Source organism: Staurois parvus, unplaced genomic scaffold, assembly GCF_062004578.1.
Source record: "Staurois parvus isolate SC_StPar_1 unplaced genomic scaffold, SC_StPar_1.0 ptg000715l, whole genome shotgun sequence".
Classification (NCBI taxonomy): Eukaryota; Metazoa; Chordata; class Amphibia; order Anura; family Ranidae; genus Staurois; species Staurois parvus.
In genome coordinates, this window is record NW_028318511.1 from 5,420,888 (window position 1) to 5,444,177 (window position 23,290).

The following is a 23,290-nucleotide window of genomic DNA, read 5'->3' on the forward strand; positions in this document are numbered from 1 at the left end:
ATGGGGGATGAATTACTATGTGGAATGAATTACTATATGGGGGATGAATTACTATGGGGGGTGAATTACTATATGGGGGATGAATTACTGTGGGGGATGAATTACTATATGGGGGATTAATTACTATGGGGGATGAATTACTATGGGGGATGAATTACTATATGGGGGATGAATTACTATGGGGGATGAATTACTATATGGGGGATGAATTACTATGGGGGATGAATTACTATATGGGGGACGAATTACTCTATGTGGGATGAATTACTATATGGGGGATGAATTACTATGGGGGGTGAATTACTATATGGGGGATGAATTACTATGGGGGATGAATTACTATATGGGGGATGAATTACTATGGGGGATGAATTACTATATGGGGGATGAATTACTATATGGGGGATGAATTACTATGGGGGATGAATTACTAAATGGGGGATGAATTACTATGGGGGATGAATTACTATATGGGGGATGAATTACTATGGGGGATGAATTACTATATGGGGGATGAATTACTATGGGGGATGAATTACTATATGGGGGATGAATTACTATGGGGGATGAATTACTATATGGGGGATGAATTACTATATGGGGGATGAATTACTATGGGGGATGAATTACTCTATGGGGGATGAATTACTATATGGGGGATGAATTACTATGGGGGATGAATTACTATATGGGGGATGAATTACTATGGGGGATGAATTACTATATGGGGGATGAATTACTATATGGGGGATGTATTTTCAGTTTTAAAAATGTGGCTCTCAAAATAAATTTCAATCGTGGTTTTGGCGAGATTTGGCTCAGTTGAAAAAAAAGGTTGCCCACCACTGGGTTAGTCAACCTATGTTGAATTACTATATGGGGGATGAATTACTATAGGGGGGATGAATTACTATATGGGGGATGAATTACTATATGGGGGATGAATTACTATGGGGGATGAATTACTATATGGGGGATGAATTACTATGGGGGATGAATTACTATATGGGGGATGAATTACTATGGGGGATGAATTACTATGTTGGATGAATTACTATGGGGGATGAATTACTATATGGGGGATGAATTACTATGGGGGATGAATTACTATATGGGGGATGAATTACTATGGGGGATGAATTACTATATGGGGGATGAATTACTATGGGGGATGAATTACTATATGGGGGATGAATTACTATGGGGGATGAATTACTATATGGGGGATTAATTACTATGGGGGATGAATTACTATATGGGGGATGAATTACTATGGGGGATGAATTACTATATGGGGGATGAATTACTATGGGGGATGAATTACTATATGGGGGATGAATTACTATGGGGGATGAATTACTATATGGGGGATTAATTACTATGGGGAATGAATTACTCTATGGGGGATGAATTACTATATGGGGGATGAATTACTATGGGGGATGAATTACTATATGGGGGATAAATTACTATGGGGGATGAATTACTATATGGGGGATTAATTACTATGGGGGATGAATTACTATATGGGGGATGAATTACTATGGGGGATGAATTATTATATGGGGGATGAATTACTATGGGGGATGAATTACTATATGGGGGATGAATTACTATGGGGGATGAATTACTATATGGGGGATTAATTACTATGGGGAATGAATTACTCTATGGGGGATGAATTACTATATGGGGGATGAATTACTATGGGGGATGAATTACTATGGGGGATGAATTACTATATGGGGGATAAATTACTATGGGGGATGATTTACAATGGGGGATGACTTACTATGGGGGATGAATTACTATATGGGGGATAAATTACTATGGGGGATGAATTACTATGGGGGATGAATTACTCTATGGGGGATGAATTACTCTATGGGGGATAAATTACTATATGGGGGATGAATTACTATGGGGGATGAATTACTATATGGGGGATGAATTACTATGGGGGATTAATTACTATATGGGGGATGAATTACTATATGGAGGATGAATTACTATATGGGGGATGAATTACTATATGGGGGATGAATTACTATGGGGGATGAATTACTATGGGGGATGAATTACTGTATGGGGGATGAATTACTGTATGGGGGATGAATTACTATGGGAGATGAATTACTATATGGGGGATGAATTACTATGGGGGATGAATTACTCTATGGGGGATGAATTACTATATGGGGGATGAATTACTATATGGGGGATGAATTACTATGGGGGATGAATTACTATATGGGGGATGAATTACTATGGGGGATGAATTACTATATGGGGGATGAATTACTATATGGGGGATGAATTACTATGGGGGATGAATTACTATATGGGGGATGAATTACTATATGGGGGATGAATTACTATGGGGGATGAATTACTATATGGGGGATGAATTACTATGGGGGATGAATTACTATATGGGGGATGTATTTTCAGTTTTAAAAATGTGGCTCTCAAAATAAATTTCAATCGTGGTTTTGGCGAGATTTGGCTCAGTTGAAAAAAAAGGTTGCCCACCACTGGGTTAGTCAACCTATGTTTTTAATGTGGATGAATTAAGTGTGTGATTTTATTCTTATAATTCTCTTATTTTCTATTCTTTTCTATTCTAATCAATTCACATTTGAATTTATTCTATTCAAAATTAGAATTTCGGGAGACAGTTATATTCTATGTTACTCTATTCTACAGTTTTTTTTATATTCTATTCTTTTCTATTATATTCTAATATATTCAAATTTGAATTTATTTTGTTCGAAATTTTAATTTCAGAAGACAGTTATATTCTTTTGTATTCTATCGTTTTTTTCTATTCTTTTCTATTCTATTCTATTCAAATGTATTCTATTCAAATTACGGAAGACAGTTATATTCTATTTTATTATTTTGTTCTATTCTTTTTTTAATCTATTCAAATTTATTCTATTCAAAATTTGAATTTCAGAAGACTGTTATATTATTTCTTTTATATTCTATTATATTGTTTTTTCTATTCAATTCTTTTCTATTTTAGTCTATTCTATTGTTTAATATTGTATTCTATTCTTTAATATTGTATTCTGTTCTTTTGCTATTCTTTTCTATCCTATTCTATTCTTATATTGTCTATTCTATTATTTTCTATTAAATTCTAATCTATTCTATTTGAATTTTTTCTACGCGAAATTAAAATTTCAGAAGACAGTTATATTCTATTTTATTCTATTTTTTTCTATTCTATTCTTTTTTATTATATTCTATTCTTTTTTATTGAAATCTATTCTATTCTTATATTTTATTCTATTCTATTCAATTGTTTTTCTATTCTATCTATTCTATTATTTTCTATTATATTCAAATTTATTATATTCTGTTCTTTTATGTTTTATTCTTTTCAAATTTGACTTGAATTTAAATTTCATTCAAATTTTATTTCTTTTTTTTTTATTTGTTACAATTGTAATTTGGAAATTCGAAGACATCTGAATATCCGAATAACGAAAAATGTGTCCAAATTCGGAACAAAACGAACCGCACATTTCTAATCATGCCAAAATGTACAAAGGGACCTGTGTTAAGGCTTGGTAAAGGCTTACATCCTCTGTGAGTACTATAGACTCAGCCTGCTGCTTATAAAGCTGACTGCTGTGATTTCATTGATATTCACTGCTCAAGCTCTGAGGAAATATGAGGCTATTCCCCCAAAACACATTGGCTGTATTTGATGCTCTAAACATTAATGATTCAGAAAGTCCTTTAAGTGAAATTAACATTTGTACCAGGCACTCCTCCACATGCACCCAACAATTGTGAAGGATAAGGAAAGGTTCATTATAAGAAAGGGCTGCAATTCAGAATATGTCTGATGTGATGGCTACAAAAAAGGCGACCTTGCTGGTATGTATTTCCAAGGGGATATCCCTGATGGGTTCAAAGGATGGTTTCTGCAGCACAGAGAGAACCAGATTAAGGTGCCAGGGAAGTGAGCTGCAAGGAAGGCCTAATGTGAGAAACACCTTGGATAAAGGTTTTAAGAAGGGAGTGTGAGGTCAGAGGCCTTTGGAAAAGGATGGATAAGGCTGATCCTTGCCCTTTCAGAGTGCTGAGAGCTAGATAATGGTCAAGACCAGTCTTCAGGAAGGCCATAATGCAAGGCACAGAATAGTCACTGGGGCAGAACTTCTTGTGTTTACACAAGGCAAAGTAAGATTGTCAGGTGCAAAGGTAGAATTTCCTGGAAGTGGCCTTGTTTTGGTTTTAGCAATAGGAAGAAGGGTCAGCCGCACACCGGAGGATAGATGAATATAGTGTGTATTTATTGATCCATAGGACACACACAAAACACCAGGACATGAATACAGGACCTGTTAATGCGTTTCACATGATCTCGTGCTTAATCATAAGCACAAGATTGTGTGAAACGCGTTAACAGGTCCTGTATTCATGTCCTGGTGTTTTGTGTGTGTCCTATGGATCAGTAAATACACACTATATTCATCTATCCTCCAGTGTGCGGCTGACCCTTCTTCCTATTGCATCGTGTGCCGTGGCGAGCCAGAGCCTGCACCTGCTGTGGATTAATCTGGATTGTTTGCCTGAGCGGTATACCTTTGTTCTTTGGATTTGGTATTATCAAGGTAGGAACTACAGACTCAGAAATTCCTCTATCCCGTAAGACTTGAGTTTCAACAGCCATACCATTAAAGCCAGCAATCGCAAAGCAGGGTGGAATAGAGGACCTTGAGACAGGAGATCTGGCCTGTTGGGAAGAGGCCAAATTGCCACCTGCTAGAAGTCTGAGTATGTCTGTGTACCAGGTTTTTCTGGGCCAGTTTGGAGCCAGTAGCATCACTGTTTTCTTTTCTTGCTGTATATTGTAGAGCAAATGAGGTTGAATCCACAGAGGAGGACAGGCATAAATTAGCCTGAACTGAAACCAGGGTGTAAAAAGGGTATCTGACGCTAGATGGTCCCTGGTTCTGGCAACAAACAGAGGTTAGGCATGTGTCCCAAGACCCTGATTACGTCATATGTGGCAAAATGCGTGGGGTGCGGCGACTGACCACTGCCATCATTGTTTCTGGTGGATGGACATTTTTATGTGATAAAAGCACCTTATATTCTTCTACTCTTGTAAGTGCATTGGCTTAATAAAATGTATGTTTTATTTCTGACCTTCACTATGGGGAGCGTTTTTCTTTTTTTTGTAACACTACGGTATGATGTTTGAATGTTTCCCTCATCCACATGTATTGCCATTTTCCAGAGCGGAGGCTTGGGAGACTGACTGCTCTAGGGATATCTCACTCTATTGGAAGATCTTGATACAGGCAGTGGGGAGGAGATACCCTGCTAGAGTAAGACCAGTGCTCTTTGACCACTAAAATCTAGTGGTCATTTTGCTCTGGTAAGCCACTGTCTGTTTCACTGAGGTGATATGACGTGCTTGCCATCAGGGATCTGGAGGCTTTCTATCTTCCACTCAGGTTCACCCTCAGGGGGATCTTTTCTCTTGGACTGACATTTCTTTGGACTCTCCTTTCACCATATAGATGCCTGAGATTTGTGTTCTTCTTCCCTGACTCTATGTATTTATATGAATGAGCATTTATTTATTGAATTTACTGTAAAGGTATACATGTGCATTATTTATTCATTTATTTATTTTTTACTTTATTGAAGCTTTGAATAGTTTTTTTCTGAGCACATCAATACAACTTTATTTAGGATTTAGAGATTTCAGTATTCCTGTAGTTGCATGTTAAAAGAAGTATGTAAATCATGTATAAACTTCTGATTACTATCTAAAATATTACTTCCATATATTAGAATAATTATATAAAAATCTTCAAAAATAATTAATTATTAATTAGACAGTGCATTAAATATTAGCTAACCAGTAAATACTTTATAAATGGTATTAATAATTAATATTAAATGTTACAAAAAGCCTGCAAAACATTTATTCATAACTCTATTGGGAAGACCCCTTTCTGCCAGAAAAGACACCTGGAACCACTGACGTTTTTTTAGATATGCGTCACACTCACAGATGGTAGGTATATGGGTAGATGAATGATTGAAAAAAAAAAAAGAAATGACCAGTTTATAGTAAAAGGATTATTCCTAAACAAAATAGCCCTCACCATAAAAGGGGAAAATGTATGGAGATACCACTGAATGTTTGGAGAGCAAGTCATAAACAACTGGAAAGGCTCTATGACAGGAATCCAACAAAAATTTTGTTTCTATATAACGGTCCATATTTATATATAATAGTCCTCATAGAGTGGCCTCCATCATATCAAGAGAGTGAAGGCTCTGCCAGAAGTATGGAAAACAGGCCAAGTTACTAGGCTGGGAATAGCATGTCCTATGTATACACACACATTCCCACACATATCCACAGCTGTGTAAACCAATAAATTCCCTAATAAACAAAGTACTGTATGAACAGAGCCAAGGAACATTTTTTCAGAAAAGACAGATTGATCTTTGTGAGTAAAGGGGGGGGGGGGGAAGTAGTGAATAAAATAATTTTTGAAAAGGGTAGGAGTCAGATCAAGGAAACTGCCTGAAACAGTTAATAAAGTATAGTCTGGACCTTGATTTCCTCATTCAAGCCCCCTGGCCTCAAATCTAGTTGGAAGACTCAGTAGGTTTCTTGAGAACAAAACTTTCTGAATCTTTCCCCCTCCAGTACACTGTATTGTAGCAATCTGATAACCGTAAATCTTGTTCATATCGAAAATAGTAATAGGGTGAGAGATGCTGAAGTTGGGAGTGCTCTTTCTTCCATGTTCACCAAATCTGGTGTGCAGAGATCGAATTGTTCTTCAACATAATTTAGGCCGCGTGAGAAAGTGATAACATAAATTTAAAAAAAATCAGTAACAGTTGAGGGGGTAACTCCCCTCTCTTCCCATTTGTGAATTGCTTCTGATGGTAATGTACAAGAGAGCAGGTTAAGCATTTATTTTTCCTACACTTGTACATGCCCAAAATTAAAAGAAATGTTTGAATGGTGGTCAAAACAGGTTGAGTTCTCATTTTATTTTTACTTATATGGTTTTACTTATATAGTTTTATATAGTTATTACAACTTTTTGCCTTCCTGAATACTACTCTAGGGGTCTCAGGGTTATGTTCCTTTAGTATGGGGACATTAGGCAGTATATTCCAATTCTTTTTATGACTTGAAAAAGGAGTATTTTCCTGTTTCCTGACTGGCACTCTGTTTCTTTTTAGGGGTTTTTTAAAAAATCACTGATATTTCGCCCTGACTGCATAGCTTTTTTCCATAGCTTTTTTCCAAAAAAACTCCTTTTAGACTTCATTTTGTGTTAGGAAATCTTCCTATGTGCTACAATTTCTTTTAAGGTGACAGAACTGGCTGTATGGTGCCTTGTCAATTCATCTGAATAGTCAAATTAACACAACATTTTCATATATTAGAACTGAAACTGTTATTAGAAAAAAGAAGACCAATACCTATTCAAATATGTTGTTTCTTTTCTCTGTTGACATGAAAGAAATTTGGGGTCTTTCGCAGGAGACCTCAGATTGTCAAAGCTAACCTTTCTTTATAGTGGTCAAAACTATTTGAGACCAATCCAGGAAAAAATCCCCACAACCCCTATTGGAAATTAATTCAAAAGTACAATTCCATGAGGAATCAGACATTATACTTACCATCTGTATGTGTGGCAGAACAAACTTAATCATGAAAACATCCATCTGAACAGTAGTACAAACAAACATATTGATATCTTAGAATGACAACTGTAATCGAAAAAAGGATTAATACCCACTCAAATATGCAGTTTCTTTTCTCTGTTGACATTAAAGCAGTAATACACCCAAAACCACAAAAGTAATATGTTGCATCTTAGCCCCCTTCATGACCAGGTCATTTTTTGCTATGCAGCACTGTTACTATTACTTTAACTGGTAAGTACACGTTATGCAACACTGTACCCAAATTAAATTTATATAATTTTTTTAACATAAATAGAGCTTTCTTTTGGTGGTATATGATCACCATTGAGTTTTTTATTTTTTTATCATATAAATGAAAACAGACTGAAAAGTTTGAATAAAAATTGTTTTTTTTTTACGTTTTGCTATAAAACATATTCCTTAAGAAAAATTCAAACAAATAAAATTTCTTCATAAACTTAGGCCAAAATGTACTCTGCTATATGTCATGGTAAAAACCCCAATAATGACGGTATACACTCACCGGCTGCTTTATTAGTTACACCTGTTAAATTGCTTGGTAACAAAAGTTGCTAATCAACCAATCACATGGCAGCAACTCTATGCATTTAGGCATCTAAACATGGTGAAGATAACTTGGTAAAGCTCAAACCAAGCATTAGAATGGAGAAGAAAGGGATTTAAGTGACTTTAAATGTGGCATGATTGTTGGTGCCAGATGGGCTGGTCTGAGTATTTCAAAAACTGCTGATCTACTGGGATTTTCATGCACAACCACCTGTAGGGTTTACAGAGAAAATATCCAGTGAGCGGTGGTTGTGTGAACAAAAATGACTTGCTGATGTCAGAGGTCAAAGGAAAATGGGCAGATTGGTTCAACAAGATAGAAAGGCAACAGTAACGCATGGCAATATGCACCAAAATCTCTGAGGAATTTTTCCAACACCTTGTTGAATCTATGTCACAAAGAATTAAGGCAGTTCTGAAGGCAAAAGGGGGTCCAACCTGGTACTAGGCAGGTGTACCTAATAAAGTGGCCAGTGAGTGTATATACTGGCATTTCTGTTTATTTATTTTTGTAAACTAGTAATGGCGGTGCACTGCACCCGTAACTGCCACTGACATCTCCAGTGACACTAACATAGTGATCAGTGCTAATAATATTCACTGACACTATACAGACACTGAGTAGGAAGGGGTTAACATCTGGGGCAGTCAAAGGGTTGAAAAACATCCATTTAAACAGTCATACTAAACTACTTAACTACATATTGATATCTTAGAAAGGCAAGTATAACTGAAAAAAAGGACCAACACCCATTCACATATGCTGTTTCTAGCCATGTGCGGAACAAACATTTGTTTAGTGTTGGCTCGATTTGTTAAGTTACTAATTTAATTCCATTACATTCGTAACTAAATTTGTTTAGTTTCATTTATTAATTTTCAAATTTTCCAATGGATTAAAAGTATTGGAATCCAAAATATTGAAACTATCTAAATTCATTGTGAAGAATAGCTGGTTCTATTCTATTCGAATTTGAATTTTAGAAGACGGTTATATTCTATTTTATTCTATTCTATTATTTTTTTCTATTCTTTTCTAATCTATTATTCTCTATTCTAATCATTTCTTTTATATTCTATTCCTTTATTTCATATTCTATTCTTTTATTTTCTATTCTATTCCATTTGGTTTTATTCTTTTTTTATTCTATTCTATTCTTTACAAAATTCGAATTTTGGAAGACGGCTATATTCTTTCGATTTAATTTGATTCTATTTTTTTCTTTTCTATTCTATTTAATTCTATTCTATTTTCTTATTTTCCATTCTATTCTTTTATATTCTCTTCAATTCTTTTCAAAATTCCTTTGAAGGAAATCAGCAATATTCAGCAATATGTTTATATTTCGAATGTGTTTTCAAATTCAATTTCCTTTTTGAATTTGATTCAAATTTCTGATGAAGTTTGTTTTATTATTTCAGATTCATTTAAATTCATTACAACTGTAATTCGGAAATTCAGATACATCCAAATCTCCAAATAATAAAAAATTTGTCTGGATTTCGATTTAGAACTAAATGAACGGCACATGTCTAGCTGTTTCTTTTCTCTACTGATATTAAAGAAATGGGGGAACTTCTAAAGATTTAGGAGTGTTTTACTGGGGTCCTCTGGTCCTCAAAGCTAACCTTTCTTCATAGTCATTCTAACACAATCTGAAAAAAACTGAGAAAAAGGGAAACAGAATACCTGGCATCTAACCAAAACTGAAGAACAAACCGGTTCAGTACTTGCTTTATGCTACTATGCTAAAGATATCTGTACAGAAATCCTCAAAAAAGCACTGTCTCTTCTAAATCCAAAATTCATTCCTCTTATCAACGTGAATGTATTAGGCTACGTTCACACTAGCGTTGTGTGCAGGCGGCAGAGAGGCGTTTGGGAAGCGTTTTTACTGCTTCCCAAACGCCTCGGACAATTCTGCACATTGCAGCAATTGTCATAGTTGGGAAAGAAATAAATGTTTTAAAAGGATAAGCACTATCTAGGTATTTTAATGGTGTGAACCTCCTGCGCTTAACAATGTCCAGCTACATAAACTCAAGAGAAGCTGTTAACATTTAATCATATACCAATGATTAACATGAACATATAGATGGAAAAAATGTAGCGCTACTCACATTCACAAATGTGCATATATCCATATACATATGAATATATATATAAATATATATATAGGTGTCAAATAGTGTATCATAAGTGAAAAATCACTAAATAAACTGACTGTTTGAGGTTGTGGACAGGTGTCTTTTATACTGATAACAAGTTCAAACAGGTGTCATTGATACAGGTAATGAGTGCAGGACAGAGGAGCCTCTTAAAGTAGAAGGTAAAGGTCAGTGAGAGCCAGAAATCTTGCTTGTTTGTAGGTGACCAAATACTTATTTTCCACCATAATTTGCAAATAAATTCTTTCCAAATCAGCCAATGTGATTGTCTGGATTTGTTTTCTCATTTTGTCTCTCATAGTTGAGGTCTACCTATGATGCCAATTACAGGCCTCTCTCATCTTTTTAAGTGGGAGAACTTGCACAATTGGTGGCTGACTAAATACTTTTTTGCCCCACTGTATATATATTTATATATATATTCATATGTATATGGATATATGCACATTTGTGAATGTGAGTAACGCTACATTTTTTCCATCTATATATCTAGGTGTTTTGTTTGCATGGCACTGAGTGGAGTTAATGGAGGAAGCGACCATCAGGCTGTGGAGGACAACAGCGAATGTACCAAGGAATCTACTACGGTCCATCTTAAAGGGGAAAAAAGTGCAGTTTGACCAAGCATGTAATGTGAGGCCAAATAGTTGAGGTGAGAGTACATCTGGTGGTGGTCACGATTGCAGTGGTTATTTAGGAGCACCGATAGTGGAACAGTCCTAACACATATCATACTAAAAAGGAATTTCTGGAGGTGGAAGTTATTTCCTTATTAAATTAATTTGATTTTGTTTGATCTTTATTTTTTATGCATGTATTTATTGCACATACTAGCACTGCATAGTTATTTGATTTATTAATTTTTCTTGCCAAATATCATCATCACATCAAGAAGCTTATATATACACAAAAAAGGTCTCTAAGAATCTGATGAAATGACAAGAGAAAATAGATATATTTCACTACATGTAATGGGTCGGATTCACTAAATGCATTTGGGTGGATTTATTACATGTAATAGGGTGGATTTACTAAAGGCACACACAATGAGCACTTTGCAAGTACACTTGCTCCATAGCTTAGTAAATGATGGGAAGCTCTGCTAGCTTCCATCATCCAATCATATGCAAGCAAAAATGCAGTTTTTTTTAACTTCCCTTGCTTGGTTGTAAGTATCCTTTGTAAAGTGAAGCTGTACCTCATTTGCTAAGTTCTGGATCAACTTGCAAAGTGCACAGTCTTTTCTTCATTTTGGATAGAGTAAGGGAGAGTTATACCCCTGTCAGTTTTGTTTTGTCATCTGTGTCCCATTGGTGAGATTTACATTCACTTCCTGTCCCATAGCCAAAACAGGAAGTGAAAGGAAACTATAAATTAAAGGAATACGTTGGAACCCCCAGGTCACCAGAACCAGTGTCCCCATTATAAGATACCACTTTTCTCGGGACACCCTGGAATTTGGGATTTTCACTTTCAATGATAACAGTAAAACAGGACAAATAGAGAGGGTTAATCTCCCCAATAGGACCACAGACAGCAATAAAAACCTGACAGCAGAGGCGTAACTTTAGGTGATCCCTGAAAACATTACTCCTTTAGAGAAGCGTATCCTGCCTCCACCCAACAACTATACTGGTGAAACTCAAAAAATTAGAATATCGTGCAAAAGTTCATTTATTTCAGTAATGCAACTTAAAAGGTGAAACTAATATATGAGATAGACTCATTACATGCAAAGCAAGATAGTTCAAGCCGTGATTTGTCATAATTGTGATGATTATGGCTTACAGCTCATGAAAACCCCAAATCCACAATCTCAGAAAATTACAATATTATGAAAAGGTGCAATATTCTAGGCTCAAAGTGTCCCACTCTAATCAACTAATTAAGCCATAACACCTGCAAAGGGTTCCTGAGCCTTTAAATGGTCTCTCAGTCTGGTTCAGTAGGAATCACAATCATGGGAAAGACTGCTGACCTGACAGTTGTGCAGAAAACCATCATTGACACCCTCCATAAGGAGGGAAAGCCTCAAAAGGTAATTGCAAGAGAATTTGGATGTTCCCAACGTGCTGTATCAAAGCACATTAACAGAAAGTTATGTGGAAGGGAAAAGTGTGGAAGAAAAAGGTGCACAAGCAGCTGGAATGACCGCAGCGTGGAGAGGATTGTCAGGAAAAGGCCATTCAAAAGTGTTGGGGACTTTCACAAGGAGTGGACTGAGGCTGGAGTCAGTGCATCAAGAGCCACCACACACAGACGGATCCTGGACATGGGCTTCAAATGTCGTATTCCTCTTGTCAAGCCGCTTCTGAACAACAAACAACGTCAGAAGCGCCTTACCTGGGCTAAAGAAAAACAGACCTGGTCTGTTGCTCAGTGGTCCAAAGTCCTCTTTTCTGATGAGAGCAACTTTTGCATCTCATTTAGAAACCAAGGACCCAGAGTATGGAGGAAGAATGGAGAGGCACACACTGCAAGATGCTTGAAGTCCAGTGTGAAGTTTCCACAGTCTGTGTTGATTAGGGGAGCCATGTCATCTGCTGGTGTTGGTCCACTGTGCTTCATTAAGTCCAGGGTCAACGCAGCTGTCTACCAGGAGATTTTGGAGCACTCCATGCTTCCTTCCGCAGACAAGCTTTATAGGGATGCTGACTTCATTTTCCAGCAGTACTTGGCACCTGCCTACATTGCCAAAAGCACCAAAAACCTGGTTCAATGACCGTAGGATTACTGTGCTTGATTGGCCAGCAAACTCGCCTGACCTGAACCCCATAGAGAATCTATGGGGCACTGCCAAGAGAAAGATGGGAGACATGAGACCGAACAATGCAGAAGAGCTGAAGGCCGCTATTGAAGCATCCTGGTCTTCCATAACACCTCAGCAATGCCACAGGCTGATAGATTCCATGCCACGCCACATTGAGGCAGTAATTGCTGCAAAAGGGGCCCAAACCAAGTACTGAGTACATATGCATGCTTATACTTTACAGAGGTCCGATATTGTTCTATGTACAATCCTTGTTTTATTGATTGCATGTAATATTCAAATTTTCTGAAATTGTGGATTTGGGGTTTTCATGAGCTGTAAGCCATAACCATCACAATTATGACAAATCACAGCTTGAACTTTCTTGCTTTGCATGTAATGAATCTATCTCATATATTAGTTTCACCTTTTAAGTTGCATTACTGAAATAAATGAACTTTTGCACAATATTCAAATTTTTCGAGTTTCACCTGTAGCTAAGCAGTTGGCCAGGATTTTAGTGTACAATTTCTTATCTGAGTTTAGGAGGCGAAAACTAAATTTAATTTTTTGAAACAGTCGTACCGTCATATTTTAGGTATGAGATCCGTGAACCCTGATTTACCTTTAGGATGTCATGTTAGGGATTTACATGGAGGTAGATTCCCTAAAATGAATTTCCTTATCCTGGATCGGATCTATCCAAGCAGGAGAGGGGGAGATTGGAACAAACTATTTCTCCTACATGAGACAAGATGGATTGTCCTTCTTAATGCCACCTCTCCCCTTGGGCTTAATGATACACTGAGCTTTAGACCATTTTTGGATGGATTTTCTTCAGGGGGTTGGGAGAAATAGTGTAATAACAAGCAAATAACAGTTTATTGGAGATTTGATACTCATATATAACTTGTTCTCTGCTTGAAACCAGCATAGACTACCCACCTACTAAACTTCTGTTTGAACATATTCATGCCTGTTTTTTTCGATATCTGAAGTATGTATTTGTTATAATTGGTTTATATTTTTGTTAAGCTATGTACTTTGTGGCTGGTAACTTTTATGTTGGTAGCTATCCAAGATGATTCCCAGTTTTTTCTCTATCATCACCACCAGGTGCCTCCAGTATACTCTTTGGGGAGCCTTCACATCTTTCCCCATCTGGCACACTGGGGCCAGCCATGGCATCCATGGTCAGCCTTGTTTGTAGCGGCGGTTCAGGGAGGAAAGGTAGGGGGTTATACCAGCTGTCCTATATATGATAACTCACCCTGTTGCTGATTTTTCATATATATGGATTCTTATTGTTCTCTATTGTACCTATAGAGCTTTTCTCAGCCATTGTTTTCTTCAGTTTACCCCTGATGAAAGATAGTGTTCTAAAATGCGTCTGGTACTGAAGAAGCACTCCTTCTCCACTTATTCCAATCAGTTGAAGAAGGAGGACACATATCTACAATAAGCTTGCATTATTCACTTAGCCACCTTATATATGTTTTTAGCCATATGCACATTTGTGTGATTGTATAATGCCTTTTAATAATTGTTTGTAATAAAAATGATGTTGTATTTTTATTTTTGGTTGTTTTCCCTTAAAAGTCCCATTGCATCCTAAGGGGAAAAAAATCTTTGCTTGTACTTTTTAGGATGTGGGCAACATCACTGTGACTCCCAAGATAGTCTTACAACCTTATGAGGGAAATGGGACATAAATTATATCAGGGCTATCAGTCTACTTACCGGGTTTGGGAATAGTAACAGTGATTGACTCAAGAATTTCCATGGAGCAAAAACCATGGTCCACAATAATATTAAAGGAGTCGGTAAGATAAGGGGTTAAGTGAACCATTAATAATCTATAATATTCATATATGAAGCCATCTTGCCAGGAGATATGTGCAAGGGGAGGAAAAGTCTTGAAGGTGGTCAGTGTGGGAAGATTAAAGTGGAGCTCTGCCCCACCCACCAAAAAAAAATAAAAGTCAGCAGCTACAAATACTGTAGCTGCTGACCTTTAATATTAGGGCACTCGCCTGTCCAGGAATCCAGAGATGTCCTCACACTGAGCCGATTCTTCAATCGGCTTTCAGGTGCTGGTGCTGCCATCTTGACTAAGGGAAACCGGCAATGAAGCCATGCAGCTTCACAGTCAGTTTCGTACAGCGCATGCGCAAAGCCAGCTGCACTTTGTGAATGGATCGCAGCCCTCTGGTATCTCTAAAATGTCCCAGAGAGCTGCAGGGGGGCAAACAAGGTACCTACTCTCCCCCAAAAGGTGCCAAATGTGGCAGCGGAGGGGGGGGGGGGGGCAGATAAGCGGGCAGAAACTTTTGGGTAGAACTCAGCTTTAATGGAGTCCAAAAAGCATCAGATAGCATTATATCAGGAACTTACACTGTTTTTAAAGTGCACTTCCAGTTGTGCTGAAACGTTTGCATACCCTGGTGGAAAAGTGTGAAATTTTGGCATTGATATTGAAAATATCACTGATCATGTCAAAAAAACTGTCTTTTATTTAAGGAAGCTATTTATTATCACATTGTTGTTTGGCTCCTTTTTCAATCGTCAATCATTGTGGCAGCACAGTGGCTAAATGGTTAGCACTTCCGCCTGGCAGTACTAGGGTCAATGTTTCGAATCCCAGCCACGGCACCACCTGCATGTTCGCATGTTCTCCCTGTGCCTGCGTGGATTTCGTCCGGGTACTCCGGTTTCCTCCCACCCTCTAAAGACATGCTGGTAGGTTAATTGGATCCTGTCTAAATTGGCCCTAATATGTGTATGTATGAATGTAAGTTAGGGACCTTAGATTGTACACCCCTTGAGGGTTAGGGACTGATGTGAATGTACAGTATATATGTGTAAAGCACTGCGTAAATTGACGGCACTATATAAGTACCTGAAATAAATAATCATGACAATAACATAAATCACCCAATGGCCTTGATCAAAAGTTTACATACCCTGGAATGTTTGTCCTTGGTACAGACACACAGGGTGATACACATACAGGTTGAAACAGCAATTAAAGGTTAATTTCCCACATTTGTGGCTTTTTAAATTGAAGTTAGTGTCTTTGTACAGATAGGCAATGAGTTTGTAAGCTCTCACGTGGATGAACTGAGCAGGCTAGATACTGAGCCATGGAGAACAAAAAGAAAACTGTCAAAAGACCTGGGTAACAAAGCAATGGATCTTTATAAAGATGGAACAGGATATAAAAAGATATCCAATGTGCCAGTATACGTATACTTATTAAAAAGTGGAAAATTCAGGGTTCTCGATACCAGGCCAAGGTAACCCAAGAAAGATTGCAGCCACAACTGGCAGAAGAATTGTTTGGGATACAAAGAAAAACCCACAGATAACCTCAGGATAAATACAGGCTGCTCTGGAAAAAGACAGTGTGGTTATTTCAATGAGCACAATAAGAAGCTACTTGAACAAAAATACACTACATGGTCAAGTTGCCAGAAAGAAGCCTTTACTGCGCCAATGCCACAAAAAAGGCCGGTTACAATATGCCCGACAACACCTTGACACTTCTCACAGCTTCTGGCACACTATAATCTGGAGTGACAAGACCAAAATAGAGCTTTATGGTCACAACCATAAGCTCTATGTTTGGAGAGGGGTCAACAAAGCCTATAGTGACAAGAAAAACATCCCCAGAGTAAAGCATGGTGGTGTTTCACTTATGTTTTAGGGGGGGGTGAGCTCTAAAAGCACAGAGAATCTTGAAGTGCATGAAGCAATAGTAGGATGAAGCAATAGTAGGAGATAAGGATTGCTAGATAGGTAAGTGTAATGGCATTTCTATAGCAGGCAATGGCCATTTAGATTTAGGTCTTCCTTCTGGGTTTGTGAGCTCCAGACATCTGGCTGACTGAGCCATGATGATGTCACTCCCGCATATGCGTACGGGAGTCTCGGGACATGGCACAGTGCTCTGAAGGAACAGCACGGGTATGCCGTTCCTTCAGTGCAAATGCGCTTGCTCTAATAAAACCTGAATATCTTCTAAATGGTGCATGTTTAGGAGATATTCATTTTACCTACAGGTAAACTTTATTATAAGCTTACCTGTAGGTAAAAATTAACAAAGTAGCTTTACTACCACTTTAAGACTATTATTGTATTATAGTTCATTCTCTAGTTAGGCTAAAATTGGAATACAAAATGGGGGTTCAGAATAATCTTTACAGCCTGGTATAGATACCACGTTTCATAGTCTTTACAGATAACCCCTAATACAAAGTCTTGCTGCCCAAAATACTGGCAAAATGTTAGCTCAACTCTAAGAAAGACTAGGTTCACACTTAAACTTTAGTTTCTGTAAGTGTTTTTGCATGCATTTGTCAGGCATTTTTAAGCTTCAGTATACTTGTTACTTCCAATGGAAAGCTAGTCACAAGGAGCTGGAGGGGCAAGAAACTGCAAGAAAAACAGACATTTTGCAAGCTCTCCAAGTGAATTGTATAAGCACCAAAAATAAATAACTTTTTCCCAAAAAAGCTCATGTACTTTTTAAGTTTCAATCAACACATTTGCGGTGGTGCAATTCTCAGGTGTGTACAGGCATCATAGGATGCAATAAAAATCCTCATGTTGTACGTTGACATGCTCCTAGAAAAGCACGTCATATCACTCAGGTGTGAACCAGGGCAAAAGGATAGTAGATGCATTGATGTCAATGTTAGCAACTGGTAGCTCCTAGTGAACAATCTCTCTTCTTCTTTTGTGTGTCTGCCAGAAGCCGCAGCGGCGTATGGCTCGGTGCAGGCGCAGTGTGCCGACTCGCACTAGTGTACGGGCACTAGGTCCTGGACGGCCGCGGCGATGACGGAACTCGCACATGCACACTCGGGACCGCGGGTGCGCGCCTGGCACCAATGACAGCGCAGGGCGCGGTATTTAAATCTGCTCTGCGCTGACACTGGTTACCGTATGGTCTCTTCTGTTTGTTCCTGCTCCTGTATCTGTGCTGATTGATCGTTGCTGACCCGGATTGTTCCTGACCGCTCTGTATTCTCCTGCTCTGACCCCTGGCTTGCCTGACCTCTCTTTTGGATGCCCCTCATTGGATCTGACCTTCCGTTACTGACCCGGCGAGTGACCCGACTATTCTCTGCCTGCTGCCTTGTACCGCGCTGTCCCCACGGTTACCGACTTGGCCTGTCTGACCACGCTTCTGCTTAGCCATCCATCCCTCTACCATGGGTGGGTGTACTCAGGGGCCGCGACCTGGTCTCTGTCTGCTCCAAGTCCATCCCCACCATCAGGGGCCCTGGTGAACTAGCAGACTGGGACTTAGACTCTGCACTCTGGGGAATCCTATTCCGTGGGTCGCTAGAGGTACCGCCAGGCGGTTCATTACAGTGTCTCTAGTCATGGCCAGGTGCAGCTGCTGAAGGACAAGAGTGATGTAAATACAGTATACAACTACTAGGCTGGAACCTACTAAGATGTTAAAAAAAATAATAATAATGATTAATTAAGCCTCTAAGTGCTTTTTTACTTGTCTACATTTCCGTTTTCCTGGCTTTTCCAATAACAAACTTTGATGAAAGGTTTAGAGATGAATAACAGTTTTTGTATTGTAATAGTTTTTTGAAAGTAAGAAAGGGATGGACATTGCATCAACCTCCCCAGTAAGGATAGCGGTTTTGACCTCAGCTGCTGCCAGCCACACCCCCTTTTGCATTGTGCCCCACCCACCGAAGGTTTGGTCACAGAGGTACAGCACTACAAGTTCAATCGGCTATTTTTTTAAAGTAGTTTATAAATCACACCAAAGAGTGAAAGCTTTGGAGGAGAAGGGACGGAGAGAATTGGTCCTAAATTGGTAAAATCCCTCTAAATGAGAGGAGGTGAGTGGAGGTCAGATTTCTAGAACTACTATTTACAATTCATCTATATTGGGTGCAATATATTTATTAATGTGGTGTTCTGCTTTTCTTGTAGATCTTGTAGAATGCTTTTGAATTAGTTTTATTTTAACATTTATATGTTTTAAACTGATTTTATTCACTATTCTTATCAAATCCATATTTTCGCAAATAAAGTGCACTTGAAGCCATATAAATAAATATTCAGCTAGATTCACCATTTTTGCCACTTGCTGTCTATATATGACTGTGCTGTCTATTAAAAGATAAGTTCAGAGGGCCGCCAGGATTGGATGTCCCGGCACTATCCGCACATCTCTGGTGCCGATAGCAGCCCATATAAGGGCATAGTGCTGCCTCACTCCCGGGGCCCCCCCCCCTGTCTTGAACCGGACCTCGGGCGCCTGACATCATGCCCGGAAAAATGGCGGTGAAGAGCCGTGGAGGCTCCCAGATGCGGCTCCCTGCGGGGGCTGGGGAATCCAAGATGGCGGCCGGATCGGCGCCCGCGGCTCCTGGTGCCTCCTCTGCCTCTCTCACGGCAGCACCTCTCCCCCAGAGGGAGAAAATGGGCTCCTCTTCCCACACTGGTCCAGGGAGAATTGCAGCAGCATCATCAGCTGGGATGAGTGACTCCATGCAGCCCCCCCAGTCACCTTCCAGCCCTGTACCACCAGAATCCCAGGCTTCGGCCTGTTCACTGGGCCGTGACTCCCCTGCATCCTCGCCCTTGAGCAGTGAGATCGCTGCCATTTTTTCCAGCCAGCATAGTGGTCCAGAGCCCGCAGATGACAGCCCGGCTTCCTCGCCAACAATTCCTCCTGACCCGCCTCTATATTCGGGTGACGCGTTCACAGATTTGCTGCAACGCAAACTGGACAGAGCTACCTCAAAATTGACCTTAAGCAGGATTTTCAGGCCTTGGACCACAGTCTGGACAGTATCAAGGCTAAAGTTGATGCGACAGTCCAAAGTGTCTCCCAAAATTCTAACATGATCACCGACTTGCAAGATCGCCTGGAGGAAGCATACTCTAAATTGATGATCTGGAGAATCGGGCCAGGCGATACAATTTTCGCATTCAAGGATTCCCTGAGTCTGTTAAGGAGCTCACTAGCTGCGCACACACCCTCATGCGGTCTGCTTTACCTGCAATTGATGACCTTCATCTTGAGATAGATCGCATTCACAGGGCATTGATCCCCCCCCCCCCGGCAAGGGGGGCCTCCTAGAGATAGCATCGTCAAGCCTCATTTTTTCCAGTTCAAGGAAGCGGTTATGCGGTATGGCAGGGAGAATCCGGATATAGAGCTTGCGGGGCACAAGATACAAATCTTTGCTGATGTCTCTTCGGCCACTATCCAGAAGCGGCGATCCCTCAAGCCACTACTCTCTCACTTGGTTCAAAAGGGCATTAGATATGGGCCTACCCTCTTCGTCTGCAGTTCACTATTAATGGAAAGTCCTATGGGTTTGCTACATTCCAGGATGGCGAGGAGTTGCTGCTTCAGCTGGGTATTATCTCTCACAGTCCGGCATCCCATTCCCCTATGGGATCGGCTCGTCGACCTCCGCTGCTCTGGCCATTGTGGACTACACCATCATCTAAGAAGAAGGGGTCCCGGAACCCACCTGGGAAGATCTCTAGAATTTCCTTGTCCTTTTGGGGACTTTTCACTGTGATATGTTGATTGGTGGTGGCCTCTCTGTGGCTCCTAAGAGCATTGGCCGCTGCTGCTGTGTTGGCGTGGGGGCATTGGCGGGGGGGCTGGGTGCGGGACTTGGGGTGTTAATTGCATCTGTTTGCTGAATACCATTTCAAGCGGTTTTATTGTTTTGTTTTTATATTTCAATGCACTATGCTTTTGATTTATTGCTGATGGGTTACAGTTGCTGTCGGTGCCGGAGAGTGTCTTTGTGCTCTCTCTGATTGGAAGACTCTTCCCCGAGATTGTCTCTCTGGGCAGATCCATTCCACCACAGGGCTATTGCTCTGTATTTCCTGGTACATTGTTTGATTCATTTCTATAGTATTGTTTCGTGTACCGCGGTTACTTGACATTCAGACTTTTTCTTCTTTTTTTCTCCGATTTTTCTCTCTTTGTCTTTCTCTGTTTTTCTCTGGGGTCAGCTGGCGACATTTAAGGACTCCTAGGGACCTTACCACTTTTGGGGAACGAGGGGTCTTTATCATGATTAGCTCCTTAATTATTTATAATCTCTTCCCTTCGGTCAACTAGAGGAGAAATTTCTCACAATGTCCAGGAGCTTAATTCCCCATCCAAATGCATACGGGCTTTTAGCTCATACCACTCCCTTGGGGCAGATATAGTTACCTTACAGGAGACACATTTTCCCCCCTCCTTCTCTCCACGTTCTATCCACAAAAATTACCCTCTCTGCTTTTTTGCTAATGCTACAGAGAAAAAACGGGGGGTGGCCCTTTGCTTTTCTCGCCGATTGTCCTTTACCGAATCTAAAATTATCCGGGACAAGGAGGGGCGATATCTTTTGGTGAAAGGCCACTTGGGAGGAAACCTTATCACTTTTCTAATCTATTATACCCCCAATACCAATCAGGTGGAATTTTTCCAGTCCCTGCTAAGCACTCTTGTCGGAGAATTTGAGGGTGACATTATTCTGGCTGGTGACTCTAATCTAGCATTGGACCAGACTCGTTCCCAAACCGTCACGCTTCCGCCTCCTTCTAGACGGAGCTGTAAGTTGGCTCAACTCTTATACTGCTATGACTTTATTGATGCATGGAGGGAGGCTAATCCTACTTCCCAAGACTACTCCCACTACTCCAGGGCTCATATTAGTTATTCTCGCATTGATCATATTTTTCTTCATACACATTAACTTCCCAAACTTGTTACTACTAAAATCTTTTCCACGCCCTGGTCTGACCAAGACCCAGTTTCTATAACCTTGTCGTCCTGGTAAGACGACTTTTCACTGGCGTCTTAATGACTCTATTTTGGGTAACCCCTCTCATTGTCAGGAAATTTCCTCACACCTACAGATATTTTTTTGACTTTAATAAAGCAGAGGACAAGAACCCGGCGATTAATTGGGCAGCTCATAAGGCCTCAGTCAGGGGATATATTATTCAACTTTCTTCTCGTCTAAAAAAAGCCCGAAATGACCTACTTGCTACTAAAACTCAGTCATACACTGACCTGGTTGCTCAACATAAGCAAAATCCCAGTTCTGATTTGTTACTTAAACTTGACCAGGCCCGACTGGAACTTAATTTGTGTCTTACTACCACTGCTGACAAACAACTTCGTTGGTCTAATCATAAATTGTTTACTTGGAGGGACAGACCTGGCACCCTGTTAGCATGCAAGCTGACTCCCAGACATTCCCAGATGGCCCTCCCCAAACTCAGACTGGATAACGGTTTGTTATCCCAGGACCCTGGTAAGATCCTCCACACATTTCATTCTTTTTACACTCAAATGTATAGCTCGCCCAAAGGGGGTTGTTCTTCTCTTGATACTTTTTTGGAGTCTATTTCACTTCCCCCCCTCCAGGAGGCCCATAGGAAGATGATGGAACGACCTATCTCCTGTGAATAAATTGGGAATGCGGTGAAATCTCTTGCCTCTCATAAAGCCCTGGGACCGGATGGTCTTCCCAATAATTACTATAAAGCTTTCCCTGATATTCTGACGCCCCATATGGCCCTGTACTATAATTATTTGCGGGATGGAGGAGTGGTACTCCCGGATGAAGATAAGGCATTCATCAGTGTCATTCCCAAGCCTCTCAAGGATGCCGCTATGGTCTCCAATTACCGGCCTATTTCTTTAATTAATTGTGATTTAAAGATTCTTACTAAAATCCTGGCCCTACGTCTCCATAACTTCTTGGCCCTGTATATTCATGATGACCAATCAGGATTCATAAGCGGTCGACAAACATTGGACCAAATTAGACGGACTATAGCTTTGCTGTCAGCTGTGCAGTCCAATTGGGACGGATCTCCACAGAGGGAAATTCTACTACTGTCACTGGATATTCAGAAGGCATTCGACAGTCTGTCCTGGGATTATTTATTTCGAACGTTAGACAAATTTGGGTTTGGCCTCTATTCTACTCTGTCCGCCCACGTTTCCATTCATGGATATAAATCAGTCCCTTTTTCGATAGAACGAGGGACTAGACAGGGATGTCCTCTTTCTCCATTGCTCTTTGC

General features: G+C 39.8%; 1 protein-coding gene across 6 annotated transcripts in view; it reads left to right on the plus strand.

The window, feature by feature from the left end:
* Nucleotides 1–10,829: 10,829 nt before the first annotated feature.
* Nucleotides 10,830–23,290, plus strand: part of LOC149445627 (uncharacterized) — a 78,934-nt gene continuing 66,473 nt past the window's right edge. For 2 of the 6 annotated variants that reach the window (XM_089653542.1, XM_089653545.1), the window contains exon 1: nucleotides 10,857–11,101. The gene's annotated coding sequence lies outside the window, so the exon portion shown is untranslated. Of the gene's footprint in view, nucleotides 11,102–23,290 lie in introns of all 6 variants that reach the window. The other 4 variants (XR_016306367.1, XM_089653543.1, XR_016306368.1 and 1 more) reach the window with 4 other exon arrangements.